The sequence below is a fragment of the Bubalus bubalis genome, chromosome 1 (assembly GCF_019923935.1).
Source record: "Bubalus bubalis isolate 160015118507 breed Murrah chromosome 1, NDDB_SH_1, whole genome shotgun sequence".
Lineage (NCBI taxonomy): Eukaryota > Metazoa > Chordata > Mammalia > Artiodactyla > Bovidae > Bubalus > Bubalus bubalis.
Window position 1 is genome coordinate 131,225,154 of NC_059157.1, and position 17,544 is coordinate 131,242,697.

Genomic DNA, 17,544 nt, shown 5'->3' on the forward strand with positions numbered 1-17,544 from the left:
AGGATATCCAAAAAAATGAAAACACTTAATTCAAAAAGATACATGCATCCCAATGTTCATAACAGCATTATTTACAATAGCCAAAATATGGATGCAACCTAAGTATCTATCAACAAATAAATGGATAAAGAAGATGTGTTGTGTATATGTGTATGTGTGTGTGTGTGTTGTTTTAATCATTCAGTCCTGTCTAACTCTTTTGCGACCCCATAGACTATATAGTCCACCAGGCTTCTCTGTCCATGGGATTTCCCAGACAAGAATACTGAGTGGGTTGCCTTTTTCTTCTCCAGGGGATCTCCTCAACCCAAGAATCGAACCCATGTCTCCTGCATTGGTAGGCGGATTCTTTACTACTGAGTCCATATATATGTGTATGTATGTATGTACATTTGGAGACGGCAATGGCACCCCACTCAAGTACTCTTGCTTAGAAAATTCCATGGATGGAGGAGCCTGTCAGGCTGCAATCCATGGGGTTGCTAAGAGTCAGACACGACTGAGTGACTTCACTTTCACTTTTCACTTTCATGCACTGGAGAAGGAAATGGCAGCCTACTCCAGTGTTCTTGCCTGGAGAATCCCAGGGACAGGGGAGCCTGGTGGGCTGCCATCTATGGGGTCGCACAGAGTCGGACACGACTGAAGTGACTTAGCATAGCATAGCATGTATGTACATATGTATATGTATGTGTGATACACATATATACACATAAACACATCACACATATGAAGAATTGGTACTTTCAAACTAGTGCTGGAGAAGACTCTTGAAACTCCCTTGAACTGCAAGAACAAACCAGTCAATCCTAATGGAAATCAACCTTGAATACTCACTAGAAGGACTGATGCTGAAGCTCCAATACTTTGGCCCCCTGATACAAAGAGCCAACACAGAGGAAGAGACCCTGATGCTGGGAAAGATTGAAGGAAAAAGAAGAAGGAGGCAGCAAAGGATGAGATGTTTAGATAGCATCACTGACTCAATGGACATGAATCTAAGCAAACTCTGGGAGATAGTGGAGGACAGAGGAGCCTGGCATGCTATAGTTTGTGAGGTTGCAAAGAGTCAGACATGACTTAGTGACTGAACAATAACAATATACACACACAAATACATATACATACATACATATATGAGGGAATATTACTGAGCCACAAAAAAGTATGAAATTTTGCCATTTGCAACAACAAAGATGGACCTGGAGGGTATTATACTTAGTGAAATAAGTTAGATAAAGACAAGCACTATATGTTTTCTCACACATGTCGAATCTAAAACATAAAACATTTTTAATATATAGCAAAACAGAAACAGATGCACAGATACAGAGAATAAACTAGTGGTTATCAGTGTGGAGAAATGTCAGGGGGCAAGATATGGAAGGCAGACTAAGAGGTACCAACTACTAGGTATAAAATAAATAAGATATAAGAATATAATGTATATATATAGCCAACATTTTATTATAGCTTTGCGTGGAGTATAATCTATAAAAATACTGAATCACTATGCTGTATACTTGAAACCAACATAATATTGTAAGTCAACTATACCTTACAGAAAAAAATAATAATCATTGTATTAACTTGTTGCTCTGAGCAGAAGCCTAAACTTATTTTGTCTGATTTTTTTGAGCCTTCAACCTATAGCCCTACTTAGATCCAGATATTTCAGTTTCCAAAGTTGCTGAATGTTCTGTTTGTTTGTTTTGTTTTTTAAAGATGGAATATTGAAGGAAATCTTGATTTCCCTCTATACCAGAGATCTCAACTACTTTACCTCACACTATGGACAAGTCCAACCTCCTGAGAAGCCAGTAGGAGGACAATTTAGGTAGGACATCAAGGATAGTGAAAAGATCAAGAGCTGTCCTCTCTACTCAAGAAGAATTAAGGCAAAATGGAGAAAAGCCTAGAGATACTCTTCTCTGCTTAGAATTGCTCTGACTCTATTAACACACAGGATTCCAACCTCATTCTCTAGGCATTTCAGTCTCACTCTTTGGAAGACCCTCTTCTAGAGTACACAATGTGGAGGGGTGGGGAGCCTATAGTGTTACACCTACTACTTAGCCTTGCCCTTGCTTTCCAATTCATTGATATCAAATCCATCTTTTCAAGTTTTACTGTGACAAGTCTCTGTTTACTTAATTATTAATTTCTGATTTTGTGTGTGAGACCAAAAGAAAAGCCTTTCATCACTGCTCTTTCCTTTAGGACTGGAAGAGCTGACAGGGATTGTGTTACAACAATGCTCAGTTGATCTCAGCAGAAGCTGGGGCAGAGTCAGTGACTCTGGGAGTTCAGGTATTCTCACTTGCATGGGCCATTTGCACAGTCTTGAGAGTGACCTTAGTCATGCAAGTGTGTGTGTGTGTGTGTGTGTGTGTATGTTCAGTCACTAAGTCATGTCTGACTCTGTGTGACCCCATGAACTGCAGCACACCAGGCTTCCCTGTCCTTCACTATATCCCCGAGTTTGCTAAATTCATGTCCATTGAGTTAGTAACGCTATCTAAACATCCTATCATCAGGTGCCAAAGTATTTGTCAGCTTTTTTTTTTTAATGTAATCTATTGTTTTTATTTTAAAATTAATAGTTTCTTTTATTTTGAATGTATAATTGTGTACTCATTTTCTTAAAGGAGTACTCCTTAATTAACAGGGTTTTGGTGCATCCCTGAGTAGAGAACGCACTGGTCATAGCAAACACCCTCTTCCAACAACACAAGAGAAGACTCTACACATGGACATCACCAGATGATCAACACCGAAATCAGATTGATTATATTCTTTGCAGCCAAAGATGGAGAAGCTCTATACAGTCAGCAAAAACAAGGCCGGGAGCTGACTGTGGCTCAGATCATGAACTCCTTATTGCCAAATTCAGACTTAAATTGAAGAAAGTGGAGAAAACCACTAGACCATTCAGGTATGACCTAAATCAAATTCCTTATGATTATACAGTGGAAGTGAGAAATAGATTTAAGGGACTAGATCTGATAGACAGAGTGCCTGATGAACTATGGATGGGGCTTCATGACACTGTACAGGAGACAGGGATCGAGACCATCCCCATGGAAAAGAAATGCAAAAAAGTAAAATGGCTATCTGAGGAGGCCTTACAAATAGCTGTGAAAAGAAGAGAAGCGAAAGCAAAGGAGAAAAGGAAAGATATAAGCATCTGAATGTGGAGTTCCAAAGAATAGCAAGGAGAGATAAGAAAGCCTTCCTCAGCAATGAATGCAAAGAAACAGAGGAAAACAACAGAATGGGAAAGACTAGAGATCTCTTGAAGAAAATTAGAGATACCAAGGGAACATTTCATGCAAAGATGGGCTCTATAAAGGACAGAAATGGTATGGACATAACAGAAGTAGAAAATATTAACAAAAGGTGGCAAGAATACACAGAAGAAGTGTCCAAAAAAGATCTTCATGACCCAGATAATCATGATGATGTGATCACTCACCTAGAGCCAGACATCCTGGAATGTGAAGTCAAGTGGGCCTTAGAAAGCATCACTATGAACAAAGCTAGTGGAGGGGATATAATTCCAGTTGAGCTATTCCAAATCCTGAAAGATGATGCTGTGAAAGTGCTGCACTTAACATGCCAGCAAATTTGGAAAACTCAGCAGTGGCCACAGGACGGGAAAAGGTCAGTTTTCATTCCGATCCCAAAGAAAGGCAATGCCAAAGAATGCTCAAACTACCGCACAATTGCACTCATCTCACACGCTCGTAAAGTAATGCTCAAAATTCTCCAAGACAGGCTTCAGCAATATGTGAACCGTGAACTTCCAGATGTTCAAGCTGGTTTTAGAAAAGGCAGAGGAACCAGAGATCAAATTGCCAACATCTGCTGGATCATGGAAAAATGAAGAGAGTTCCAGAAAAACATCTATTTCTGCTTTATTGACTATGCCAAAGCCTTTGACTGTGTAGATCACAATCAACTGTGGGAAATTCTGAAAGAGATGGGAATACCAGACCACCTGACCTGCCTCTTGAGAAACCTGTGTGCAGATCAGGAAGCAACAGTTAGAACTGGACATGGAACAACAGACTGGTTCCAAATAGGGAAAGGAGTACATCAAGGCTGTATATTGTCACCCTGCTTCTTTAACTTCTATGCAGAGTACATCATGAGAAACGCTGGGCTGGAAGAAGCACAAGCTGGAATCAAGATTGCCAGGAGAAATATCAATAACCTCAGATATGCAGATGACACCACCCTTATGGCAGAAAGTGAAGAGGAAGTAAAAAGCCTCTTGATGAAAGTGAAAGAGGAGAGTGACAAAGTTGGCTTAAAGCTCAACATTCAGAAAATGAAGAGCATGGCATCCGGTCCCATCACTTCATGGGAAATAGATGGGGAAACAGTGGAAACAGTGTCAGATTTTATTTTTCTGGGCTCCAAAATCACTGCAGATGGTGACTGCAGCCATGAAATTAAAAGACGCTTACTCCTTGGAAGGAAAGTTATGACCAACCTAGACGGCATATTGAAAAGCAGGGACATTACTTTGCCAACAAGGTCCGTCTAGTCAAGGTTATGGTTTTGCCAGTGGTCATGTATAGATGTGAAAGTTGGACTGTGAAGAAAGCTGAGTGCTGAGCAATTCATGCTTTTGAACTATGGTGTTGGAGAAGATTCAGGAGAGTTCCTTGGACTGCAAGGAGATCCAAGCAGTCCATTCTAAAGGATATCAGTCCTGGGTGTTCTTTGGAACTGCTTCTGCTGCTGCTAAGTCACTTCAGTAGTGTCCGACTCTGTGCGACCCCATAGACAGCAGCCCACCAGGCTCCGCCATCCCTGGGATTCTCCAGGCAAGAACACTGGAGTGGGTTGCCATTTCCTTCTCCAGTTCTTTGGAAGGACTGATGCTAAAACTGAAACTCCAGTTTTTTGGCCACCTGATGTGAAGAAGACTCTGATGCTGGGAGGGATTGGGGCAGGAGGAGAAGGGGATGACAGAGGATGAGATGGCTGGATGGCATCACCGACTCAATGGACATGAGTTTGGGTGATCTGGGAGCTGGTGATGGACAGGGAGGCCTGGCGTGCTGCAGTTCATGGGGTTGCAAAGAATCGGACACGACTGAGTGACTGAACTTTACTGAACTGAGTTGGCAAGAAGGACATAAGCACAAAGATAGGTAAAGACTAGCCCTTTTGGAGTCCCAGTGAGAGAAAAGAGAGGAACACTTCTGAGAAAAAGCTAGAAGCATCAGAATGCTGGATAATTTAGCAAGTTACAAGAGTAACCTGACATAAGTATACAGCTTAGAGGAAAGGAAAAAAGATTGTGGTTAAGACATAGTGCACTGATTAATACCTACTCCAGTGTTCTTGCCTGGAGAATCCCAGGGACGGGGTAGCCTGGTGGGCTGCCGTCCATGGAGTCGCACAGAGTTGGACACAACTGAAGCAACTCAGCAGCAGCAGCAGCAGCACTGATTAATGAGTGAGCTAAGTATGGCAGACTGTTTTGATCTGTTTTTGTACTTGTTTGAAATTAGAACAGCAGCTCTTGTCAGTTATTTCCAAGATGGGAAGTTGTCCACATCATCTCAGAAGTTAACACAGCTCAGTGTTAAGAGCACAGATTTTAGAGCCACACGAACTGGGTGTAAATCCTGACCTGGCCACCAACCAGACAGAAGAGTTTGGAAATCTGTTGGAAATCTCCTGTGCCCATTTCCTAATCTGCAAAGTGAGATTAATACTGGCATCTACCATATAGACTTGTTAAGAGGATTAAATACAATAAAACATACAGAGCACTTCTCACATGCTTCGTACAAAAGTCTGCCAAAAATGTGAGGTCTTTTAGTCATTCCCCAAGTTTCCTCCTCTAAATATCACTGTTCCTATTTTCCGTGGTACTCTCATTTTGCATGTTTAGGTTTTGGTATCATATTTTCTTTTAAATAGTGGTGTTAATAATTTTAAAATTAATAAGTCCTGCTTGCATCAAACTTGGAAAGAAACCAAAAAAAGTATAAAGGAGAAATTTAAAATAATCTAAATTTCTTTCCAGCACATTCATGCAAGCTGCCTGTCTTAAGTGTCTATGTGCAGCAGGTACGGTCATGGACTCTGGTGCCTCTAAATTCTATCTTTTTCCTGGCACATATCTCTGTCCTATTCAGTCTGTTTAAAAGGAGAGATGCTAACTATTTTTGAAGTCTACTCAGTCAAATAACTAAGGCTAATTCTGCTCTTAAATTCAACTTCTTTCTAATTCAACTTCTGTTCTAATTTAACTATCTCTGGGTCAGGAAGATCCCCTGGAGGAGCATGGCAACCCACTACAGTGTTCTTGCCTAGAGAATCCCATGGGCAGAGGAGCCTGCTGGGCTACAGTCCATAGGGTTGTAAAGAGTTGGACAGAACTGAAGCAACTTAGTATGCACATACCTACAATAACACTGATATTAAGATTAATCCTAATCATAATACTAAGAGTTGTTCCATGTGGTACACAATGTTCTTTTATCCAATTCAGACTATTTCTGTGTGGGAACATAGGAGAAACATCAACATCTGCAGTATACTAAAGTTTATAAAGTCTAAGGAGTATTCCCAAGGAAGTTAAACAATTTTTACCAGCTCACAAAGCTAGAATACAAAGGGCCTGAGATTCACATTCTGGTGAGCACAGGGATGATGATTTCAACTTTGGAATCTGCACATTCTTTGCAGCCATCTGAAATTTACAATTTTAAATGATATGCCTTCTGTCCAGCGGACAGCTCCTTCATCTCCCATTTCCAATCAAGAGAGTATCCCAGACCTGCTCCCAGATCCAAGTTCTCAGATAACCATTGAGTTAAACCTTGGAATGCGCCCACTTAGAATCCTTTACCACAGCCTTGGAGACAGTCCCCAGATGGACAGGAGGATGAAAACAGTCATCTGCTGTTAGTCTATTCTCAAGGTGGCTGTTAGGATTATTTTCCAATATGCAACTTAAAAATTAAATATACACTTGCATTTTTCTCTCCTTGTACAACAGAGATGAAGTAAGCCAAGATTAGCAACAGGTTAGGGAAAAGAGAGACAGGTTGCTGTTCTGAATAAGCTATCACTTGGTTTTGTGAAAAGTGAAGCGAGAGATCTGTCACTTCAGTCGTGTCCAGCTCTTTGAGACCCTGTGGACTGTAGCCCGCCAAACTCCTCTGTCCATGGGATTCTCCAGGCAAGAACACTGGAGTGGGTTGCCATTTCCTCTTCCAGGGGATCTTCCTGACCCAAGTATTGAACCCAAGTCTCTTATGCCTCTTGCACTGGCAGGCAGGTTCTTTACCACTAACACCACCAAAGTATTTAATAATTTATTCATGTATTCATTTTCCTATATTGAGTTCAAAAAATAGTGGGCTGCTAGTCAAAATGAACAATGCTTATGATTCTCTGAAATGAAAGAATATATCCATGAGAAAGAGAAGGAAAGGAGGGAGAGAGTTTAGTGAATTATTCACTCATCTTTCCTCATTAATAGCAGAATGTTCTCAACAAATTAATAAGCAATTACATTCCCATCGACTGAGATGCCCAAGGGAAGAGCCATCTGATGCATTTATTAAATTAACCCTATATGCTCTGAGCCAACGTCAATTGAGAAGCACAAGAAGTAAATTTTTTTTAAATTTTACAGATTTACTTCTCTGAGCTCTGAATGATACCTAGAGTAAAAGAGAGAGGGTAGAAAGGGCAGTTAAATTCAAAGAAAGATATGAAGCCAGAGGTATTCTGAAAGTAGCCTGGAGTTAGATCCACCAAATTCCACAAAAATGTGACAAAATTAGTTGGCAATTTCTTCAGGAAATTCCTTTAACTCCTTTATGGAATTCTGCAATTTTACCTAGTTGTACCTAGGAATAAGATTGTCAGAACATTTTGTGCTGATCTATATAGCAATTTTATTCACTACAAGCTCTGGGTAATTTTGGATCTCAAATACATTTTATGAAAAGTTCAAGAAATATAGAAAAAAATTATTATTGATTATTAGAGGATCAGATATTTTATTCCTTTTCCAGGCTAACTCCTTTCTTATCAAATATGATTAAATGCTTACCATATACCAGGTATAGTTCTACATGCTTTAAAAATATTAATTCATTTACTCCTTATAATAACCCTCTGAGGCAGGTGCAGATAGAGGTTAATTTGTCCAAGGCTGTAATAGTGGAACTGGTACTCAAACCCAGGCCATTTGGTTCCAACATCTGTGTGCCTAACCACTACTCTGTGCTCTCTACATGAACGAAAGAATGAATGAGTAAATAGCAAAGATATGCATGAATGCCTACCTGGAAATTTACTCTGTCGTGTATTCCCTTCCTCTCTAGCAGCACTTTGCATTTTGTCCACAAACACTGCGGTGTTTTCTTTCCGAAGAGAACACTTCAAGCTGTCATTCCCTTGTCAAATTCCTTGAAGGGAAGCCCACACTTGCCACATCCACTTCTCTGCCAGGTATTTATTCCATAACTTCATGAAATCTGGTTCCCTACTCCCTCCCACTTCTCCACTGACACTGCTCTCTTGAAGGACTCAACTACCTTATTCAGTGGCCTGCTTCTCAGACTCGCCAATCTCTGCCTCCCTGCTCCTTTCTAGACCCTTTTCTCTCTGGGTTCCTGTTAGCCAGGTCCTCCATTTTTCTTTGCTGGTTGACACACCTTGAAAGTTAGCCTTGATATGACTCTTATTCCCTCTTTCTCTCTCCACACACATTATTTTTTAAACAGTCTCGCATCTTCGAGTAACTTCTACTTTTTGCACTAATTTCTGGAATCTGATTGGCCACAAACCTGACTTGTCAGCACTCAGAAAGTGGGTCCAAAAAAAATGCGACAATAAAGTCGCATTAACCAATCTCACAAGATAAATGATGAAGTATTCACTTATAATGAAAAGTAGTATATCAAAGGCTCAGCAACCCAGAGCATTACATAGGCAGCAAAATTATGACCAATACACCAGTTCATTTATTTAGAACAAGTAGTAGTATTACCAAAAAAAAAAAAAAAAGAATGACCACTGGAGTTCTTTCATAAGCTCATTTTCCCCACAAGAATGTTCCAGGTGGGAAGTTAAATTATATTCAGAAGACTACTAGGTCAGCATGGAATAAGAATAGGGGGAAATAATCACATGACTCAAATATTTAGCAGCATCAGTCTGATAGTCACAGGTGTATTTAGCTCAATAATAGAGCAAGAGCTGCCGATGGGACCCAGTAAGTAAAATAATTATTAAAGGCATCATTTCCCCTGAATGAACAAATGAATGAATGTTGAACAAGAGTCTTGAGGTTATTTTTATTTTACCATTACATTATAGTTAATTGTTGAAATATTGATCCCTTTGCAAAATCTGAGCTGTAAGATGTCACGGGCCACATAGGCTCATCGCTGCATCTTTACCATCAAGCACATTGCTTAGCACTTGGTAGTGTGCTACGTCACTTCAGTCACGTCCAGCTCTGTGCAACCCTATGGACTGAGGCTCGCCAGGCTCCTCTGTCCACAGGATTCTCCAGGCAAGAACACTGGAGTGGGTTGCCATGCCCTTCTCCAAGCACTTAGTAGAGAAGGCAATAAATACTTATTAAAATTAAATCATTCAGACACATAAACAAAATACCTTTCAAAGTTAGCTTTAAATGTGAGTTCATCAGAAGTCCTATTGTGTGGGGTTTTACCCTTGTTTTTCAAAGTTATGAAGTCAAATGAATGGAATGCCTTGATTTCAAATGTTTACATCTAGCTCACAGATTTGAAAATTGTGAAACAGTCGACCACACAGTTTTCATTTTTGTCCATCTTATTTCTATAAACTTTGACTATTTCTCCTATCCAGTGACTACACCCCAATTCCACCCCCACTCCTTTATTTTTGATGCTTCTCATTCTCTGTAGGTGGAGGATATAGCAGTAAAGAGAGGAAATAAAAATAACAGATCCTGTGAGCCTATATGGGCTAACCCAGGGCACTCATGGGGTTAAAAGCACTGCAGTAATACTAAGCACATGTTTCAAGTCAGCAGGGTGCCAGCCTGAGATGTCCTCAAAGCCTAATTTGATAGATATTATGCCATACACTGCTGCAAGTAGTAATGAAGAAAGTAAAAATTTTATGGATGAGCAAAATAGGAGCTCTTATGGATGGAGTGTTTTTAAATCAGGTGTATAATTTACCCAGTGTCAGACCACATGTAGAGTGCATTACTCAATTGAACTTACAAGCAGATAGGAAAGCAGTTTCTTTTAATAAGCACTTCTTCAACTTATTGGCTCTACAATTACTTGCACCAAATTACCAGCAGCTGCTGCCTGTTTGGTGTTTTATCCTAGACAAGGAGTTACATTAGTTTCTAATCAACAAGCCATTCAAGGACTCTTTATAATTTTTAGCTTAATTCCACTTTTATTTGGAATTTATTAATTGAAATATCCAATATTTTCATGACAGTATTTCGCTTAGCTTCCCTTAACAGGAAACCTATTCAACTGCTGAGGTTGAAGGGAAAAGGGAGGGAAGATACTTGTCAAACTTATTTCTGACATTTGCAACATCATATATCCTCTATTGGATTCATCTTGCCTTATAGTCTGAATTTTGACATTTCAATTGCTTTTGTAAAAATAATGATACTGTATTTAGACTTTATATTTACAGCCAATAAATTGTTTTGTCTCTAAATAGCATATTCCCATGCACAGGAGTTAACTGCAAGTTTAAACATTAACCAATTCAGTTTAACACAGGCCTTCTCAACTTTGGCACTATTGACAATTGGGACTGGCTAACTCTTTGCTGCGAGAATGTTCTGAACACTGTACAATGTTCAGGCAAGATGTCTGGACTCTAACCACCAGATGCCAGTGGCACCGTCCCACCCCCAGCCCCTAGTTGTAACAAAATGCGTGCAGCTGTGGTCAAACCACCCCAGACGATTTAACAGATTTGAAGAAATTAAATGGAAAAGGGTTTCAGAAACAGTTGTAAGAGGAAAGTACTGAATATATTTTCATTTCATTTGTTAAAGATTTTTCAAAGTACTTATACAAAGACTGTGTGTGTGTGTGTGTGTGTGTGTACTAGTCCATATTTGCTTGCTTTATGAAGAATTGTAAAATGAATTTGAGAAAATTTACCCAAAATTCAATTATTTAAGTATTATTCTATTTTCAAGCTGCTTTCAGATCCAAAGGCAAAAGGAAACTACCACCACCAGCAGCAGCTGCTAATAGCTAAATACATATTTGTATAACTTTCACTGTAGAAAGCAAGACCTGGGGACTAGTTTTAGAAAAGTGTGGTTATACGGTTGTCAGTAGAGCCAAGAAATCTGAGACCAAATTCATTCTTTGAAATTATATTACACATTATTGCCAGCTTTAAATAAAAAATCAGAAAAATGTGAACATAAGAGATAATTAACAATGATAAATCATAAAAATGGCAAATCCAGTTCAAGATTTTTCTCATAGGGCCTTCAAATCCACAGTCATATTTTTGAAGATCAGAATCAAAATTGGTAATGCCAAGAACTAGAGTACCTGTACACACTGGAATACAGCAAAAGTGCAAGAAAGTTAAATTGCCATGCCATTCACCATCTAGTCATCTAGAACTTACCATCTACCATCTTCCATCTAGTCATATGTTGAAAGATCCAAATAACATCCATTTGAAAGTGGTTCCTTCTTAGTGTATCATAGAAACTTAATCACACAAAACTTGAAAGATAATTTATATTTACCACGGCCCTTCCCCAACTTCATCCTAATTAGATACACTTCACAACAAGCTTCTCAAACTTTAATGTTTGTATGTATCACTTGGTATCTTGACAAACTGTGGATTCTGACTGAGTAGGTCTGGGGATTTTGCATGCGTGCATGCCAAATCACTTCAGTCATGTCTGACTCTTTGTGACCCCATTGACTGTAGCTGGCCAGGATCCTCTGTCCCTGGGATTCTCCAGGCAAGAATACTGGAATGGGTTGGCATTTCCTCCTCAGGGGATCTTCCCCACTCAGGGATCAAACAGGTGTCTCCTGTGTCTCCTGAATTGGCAGCAAGTTCTTACCACTAGTGCCACCTGGGAAGTCCACCTGGGGCTTTAGGGAGCCTTTCTAACAAACTCCCAGATGATGGCAATGCTGCTGATCCATGGACTACATTTTGATGAGCAAGGATTTGCTTACAACAAATCACCAACTGATCATCAAGCCTGATCTTGAACATTCTTAGGGGGCCAATAATAGAGAAAATCTTAACTCCATAAAGTAATACAACATTGTACCTAGTGAAATCTTAATTATTTTCAGGTTCTTTTTGGAAACAGTGTCTAGACCAGGGGAAAATTGAGCAATAAGTTTTTTTTTTAATGTTTTATTGGGGATGGATTGAGATTTACACTACTATGTATAAAATCAGATCAGATCAGATGAGTCACTCAGTCATCGACTCTTTGCGACCCCATGAATCGCAGCACGCCAGGCCTCCCTGTCCATCACCAACTCCCGGAGTTCACTCAGACTCACGTCCATCGAGTCAGTGATGCCATCCAGCCATCTCATCCTCTGTCGTCCCCTTCTCCTCCTGCCCCCAATTCCTCCCAGCATCAGAGTCTTTTCCAATGAGTTAACTCTATGCATGAGGTGGCCAAAGTACTGGAGTTTCAGCTTTAGCTTCATCCCCTCCAAAGAAATCCCAGGGCTGATCTCCTTCAGAATGGACTGGTTGGATCTTCTTGCAGTCCAAGGGACTCTCAAGAGTCTTCTCCAACACCACACTTCAAAAGCATCGATTCTTCGGTGCTCAGCCTTCTTCACAGTCCACTCTCACATCCATACGTGACCACAGGAAAAACCATAGCCTTGACTAGACAAACCTTTGTTGGCAAAGTAATGTCTCTGCTTTTCAATATGCTATCTAGCTTGGTCATAATTTTCCTTCCAAGGAGTAAACGTCTTTTAATTTCATGGCTGCAGTCACCATCTGTAGTGATTTTGGAGCCCAGAAAAATAAAGTCTGACACTGTTTCCCCATCTATTTCCCATGAAGTGGTGGGACCGGATGCCATGATCTTCGTTTTCTGAATGTTGAGCTTTAAGCCAACTTTTTCACTCTCCACTTTCACTTTCATCAAGAGGCTTTTGAGTTCCTCTTCACTTTCTGCCATAAGGGTGGTGTCATCTGCATATCTGAGGTTATTGATATTTCTCCTGGCAATCTTGATTCCAGCTTGTGTTTCTTCCAGTCCAGCGTTTCTCATGATGTACTCTGCATATAAGTTAAATAAACAGGGTGACAATATACAGCCTTGATGAACTCCTTTTCCTATTTGGAACCAGTCTGTTGTTTCATGTCCAGTTCTAACTGTTGCTTCCTGACCTGCATACAAATTTCTCAAGAGGCAGATCAGGTGGTCTGGTATTCCCATCTCTTGAAGGATTTTCCACAGTTTATTGTGAATAGCAATCAGTTAAAAACACTTTGGGGCCTCCTTGGTAGCTCAGTGGGTAAAGAGTCTGCTTGCAGTGTAGGAAAGCCATGTTCAATCCCTGGCTTGGGAAGATCCCCTGGAGAAGAAAATGGCTCCAGTATTCTTTCCTGGAGAATTCCATGGACAGAGGAGCCTGGTGGCCTACAGTCCATGGGGTCACAAAGAGTCGGACATGACTGAGTGACTAACACTTTCACTTTCACAAACAATTTATAGAATTAAGCAAAATTACTGAAAAATAATTGCTAAATCTCAACCTATTGAAGTCAATTCAAAATGGATTCCTTCTGCTAATGATTTATGAAATTCAAAAACAAATAATTGGATCTTCATACAAACCATGGTTTCTATGACAGGCTAAGGACATGTTCCCCCTTACCACTGTGTCTACATGACTCCACTAAAACACTAAAAAAGAGAACCATCATGTCTCTAACAGCGACTCTGCAGCCATAGCCCAGCCTCTTTAAAGAAAACTAAGATTCCTCACACAGCTCTGATATATTTTGACCATGCTGACAAAAACATGTCATAAGTCTGTTATTTTATAAGGAGATAAGAGGAATGACATTAAGTTAGTGGATTCACTCCTTTTCCCTGAGACAAGAAACATATCCTCCCATTATTTGAAAAATCCAAAGAACTTTCAGTTTCCAGAAGACTCAGATTCATGACCTTAAAGCCAGACCTATAAAAGCACCATTACTTCATAATTATAGTTTGCAAATAATTCAAATCCTCTATTTTACGTCAGTAGTCTTGTTTCAGCCTATTTTATGGCTATGTTAGTCCTCTACCCAGTAAAGAGAAGTGAAACAATCGTTTTAAATGTTATTTTTTCTTGTTCATTTTTTTTTTCTATTGAAGTTTAGTTAATTTGCAGTGTTGTGCCAATCTCTGCGATACAGCAAAGTGACTCAATTATCCATTATGGTTTATCCTAGAAGATGGATATGAAGCCCAGAGATAATACATAATCCTGATGTCGCTTAATGATTTTGTGATCACTTTAAATATTCAAAATATTAACAATAGGCAATGTTTGGGCTTCAAGCAATCAGAAGAGAATCCTCAGTCAGAAAGGACACCGTGCATAAGCCATCAGCACAGCCATATTAGTGCACGATAGCCACAGATTGGCCTACCTTTGAATAACAGGAGGACAGAAATCCCTATGGACACTGTAGTGCCATAGGGCAGTTTTATCATGGGTAGATGTAGGCCAGGAATGACTTTTACTCAGAATAGGGATAAATGTGTAGTTTCCTCCAGAGTGAAGTTCTTTGGGAATCAAGATTAATGTCAATCATATTTAACACATTTATAAATGTTCAAAAAGACCGAATTTATTCAGTGTGAAAGCTCCCAATTTGTAGCTAAGAAAAAAGGTAAAGCATAGGTATGAGTGAAGTGAGTGAAGTCACTCAGTCATGTCCGACTCTTTGGGACCCCATGGTCTATAGACTGCCAGGCTTCTCCATCCATGGGATTTTCCAGACAAGAATACTGGAGTGGGTTGCCATTTCCTTCTCCAGGAGATCTTCCTAACCCAGGGATCGAACCCAGGTCTCCCACACTTCAGGCAGACTCTTTACCGTCTGAGCCGTCAGGAACATCTTACCAGTTTGTACAAGTGGATAGAAAAATAATAAGTATACTTCAACTTAGAAAGTATATGGTAACATATTTTATGATAAATGACATCGGCATAAAATGAACAGCTCTGAACCATTAGCTTCAGGCAGAGGAAGTACATGTCTAGTAGTCATTGCTAGTTTCCCCAAAATACTAACTGAATCATCTATGGGGTTGAAAAGTGAAGAAAACATCAATGCATAAAGAAAAATACTAAATACAAGTTGAATCTAAAGACACAAAGCAAGCAAACCAAACAAAAGCAGAGTTATAGATACAATGGAGAACAATTTGTAGATGCCAGAAGGTTGGGGAGTGGGGTGGGGGCAAAATAGGTAAAGGGGATTAAAAGGTACAAATCTCCAGTTGTATAAAAAGTTCTGTGAGGAAAAAAGGAGAATAAGGAGGAAGAGGAGGGGGATGGGATGGGAGGGGTTGAGGGGCAGCAGTAAGGTGGAGTGGGTGTGGGAAGGAAGGAAGAGGGAGAGAGAGGAAAGGAGAAGTGAAAGAAGAAGAGTAGAAACCCAACTGAAATTAGCATCCTAGAAAGCTTCAGTACTTACACTTTTTGAACGCTAAGTGAGATTATGCTACTGCTGCTAAGTCACTTCAGTCGTGTCCGACTCTGTGTGACCCCATAGATGGCAGCCCACGAGGCTCCCCCGTCCCTGGGATTCTCCAGACAAGAATACTGGCGTGGGTTGCCATTTCCTTCTCCAATGCATGAAAGTGAAAAGTTAAAGTGAAGTTGCTCAGTTCTGTCCGACTCTTCACGACCCCATGGACTGCAGCCCACCAGGCTCCTCCATCCATGGGATTTTCCAGACAAGAGTACTGGAGTGGGGTGCCATCGCCTTCTCCTTACATATCATAAATTTTAATAATGAAGCTAGAGAAGGCACAGAACAGAGAAAAGAGCAACCAACATGTTAAGGTGTTGCTATTTGAGGCACATTGAAACACTGGCCTCTTTAGCCTGGAAAGGCAACTTCTTAATGGGGAACTTGATTAAAATTTATACAATTACAAACGATCTGGGTAACATGGTCACAAGCTTGTTCCCCAACAGAATGGTGGGGCATCCTTGAAACTTTAGTAAAAATAAGTTTAGGAAACTAGAAGGAAGAAGTGATTAGCAAATTTACAGAACCCAAATTCATCTGCATCATCACCCCCAAACTCCCTCCCACAAAAGTTAACACAAGAAGGAAATAAAGACTTCAAGTCAAAGTTCATTCCTCTATTCAGTGCCAAGCACCAGGCTAGAAGCTAAGACAGTGCTGAAGAGTAAAACTTCTGTGGTTCCTGATCTGTTAAGTTTAGAGCCAACTGGGTTAGCGCCTAAATGGAGTGACAGATAAATAGCTAAAAAATCACACCAATAATATAAAATTATAACAGATCAAAACTCTGAAGAAAAGGCACATGGTCCTATGACAGTGTCTGGCCATGAGCCTTGACCTAACTAGAAGGACACTATTTGGAAGTGTGCTGATATCTTAGAGATAGGTAGAATTTGAAGTAACAGGCTAAAAAGCAATAAACACCTACTAAATAAAGCCAGACTCTTTTTTAACATTCAGGGTACACTAAAGCATCCAATTTAACCAAAATTCATACTCATTTCAGTGGCAGGGCTTCAAGGACAGACTACTGGGATCTCCAATAACAAAAAAACACTAGGAGAATGACACATAAGGCTGATGCCAAATAAACAAATTTCAGCTATAAATGATAGATAATTAATTGGCATCTCTTAAATGGAATTATCCAGTGAAAATATCATTTTTAATAAAATGCATTATTGCCCAGAATATGACTGGCTCATTTGAAAGGTGAGAAATCTATACAAGTTAAGAGTGGTTATGAAAGTTGACTTACCTCATAATGCACGGAACCAGTTCACTGAACCAAAATTCACTGGAAAGGGAAATTAATAAAAATTCATATGGCCATTCTAGCACTGTCTAATTTGATTTATATCATTATTAGTTCTGAAATGCCTGCTTGTGACTAGAGTATGAACTTGCGATATATCATGTTTTTCATTTGTGAATCCCTAGCTGAAAGCACCAGAGAAGGCAATGGCACCCCACTCCAGTACCCTTGCCTGGAAAATCCCATGGATGGAGGAGCCTGGTGGGCTGCAGTCCATGGGGTCGCAAAGAGTCGGACACAACTGAGTGACTTCACTTTCACTTTTCACCTTCATGCATTGGAGAAGGAAATGGCAACCCACTCCAGTGTTCTTGCCTGGAGAGTCCCAGGGACGGGGGAGCCTGGTGGGCTGCCATCTATGGGGTCGCACAGAGTCGGACACGACTGAAGCAACTTAGCAGCAGCAGCAGCACCAGCCAAAAAGCACAGTG

At 40.1% G+C, this 17,544-nt stretch overlaps 1 long non-coding RNA gene across 7 annotated transcripts in view; it reads right to left on the reverse strand.

The window, feature by feature from the left end:
- Positions 1–17,544, reverse strand: part of LOC112585561 — a 385,559-nt gene that overhangs the window by 214,142 nt on the left and 153,873 nt on the right. For 2 of the 7 annotated variants that reach the window (XR_006551652.2, XR_006551650.2), the window contains exon 3: positions 17,057–17,095. The exons of the other annotated variants lie outside the window; for them this stretch is intronic. This is a non-coding gene — a long non-coding RNA (uncharacterized LOC112585561). The remainder of the gene's footprint in view (positions 1–17,056; positions 17,096–17,544) is intronic. 7 annotated transcript variants of the gene reach the window in all.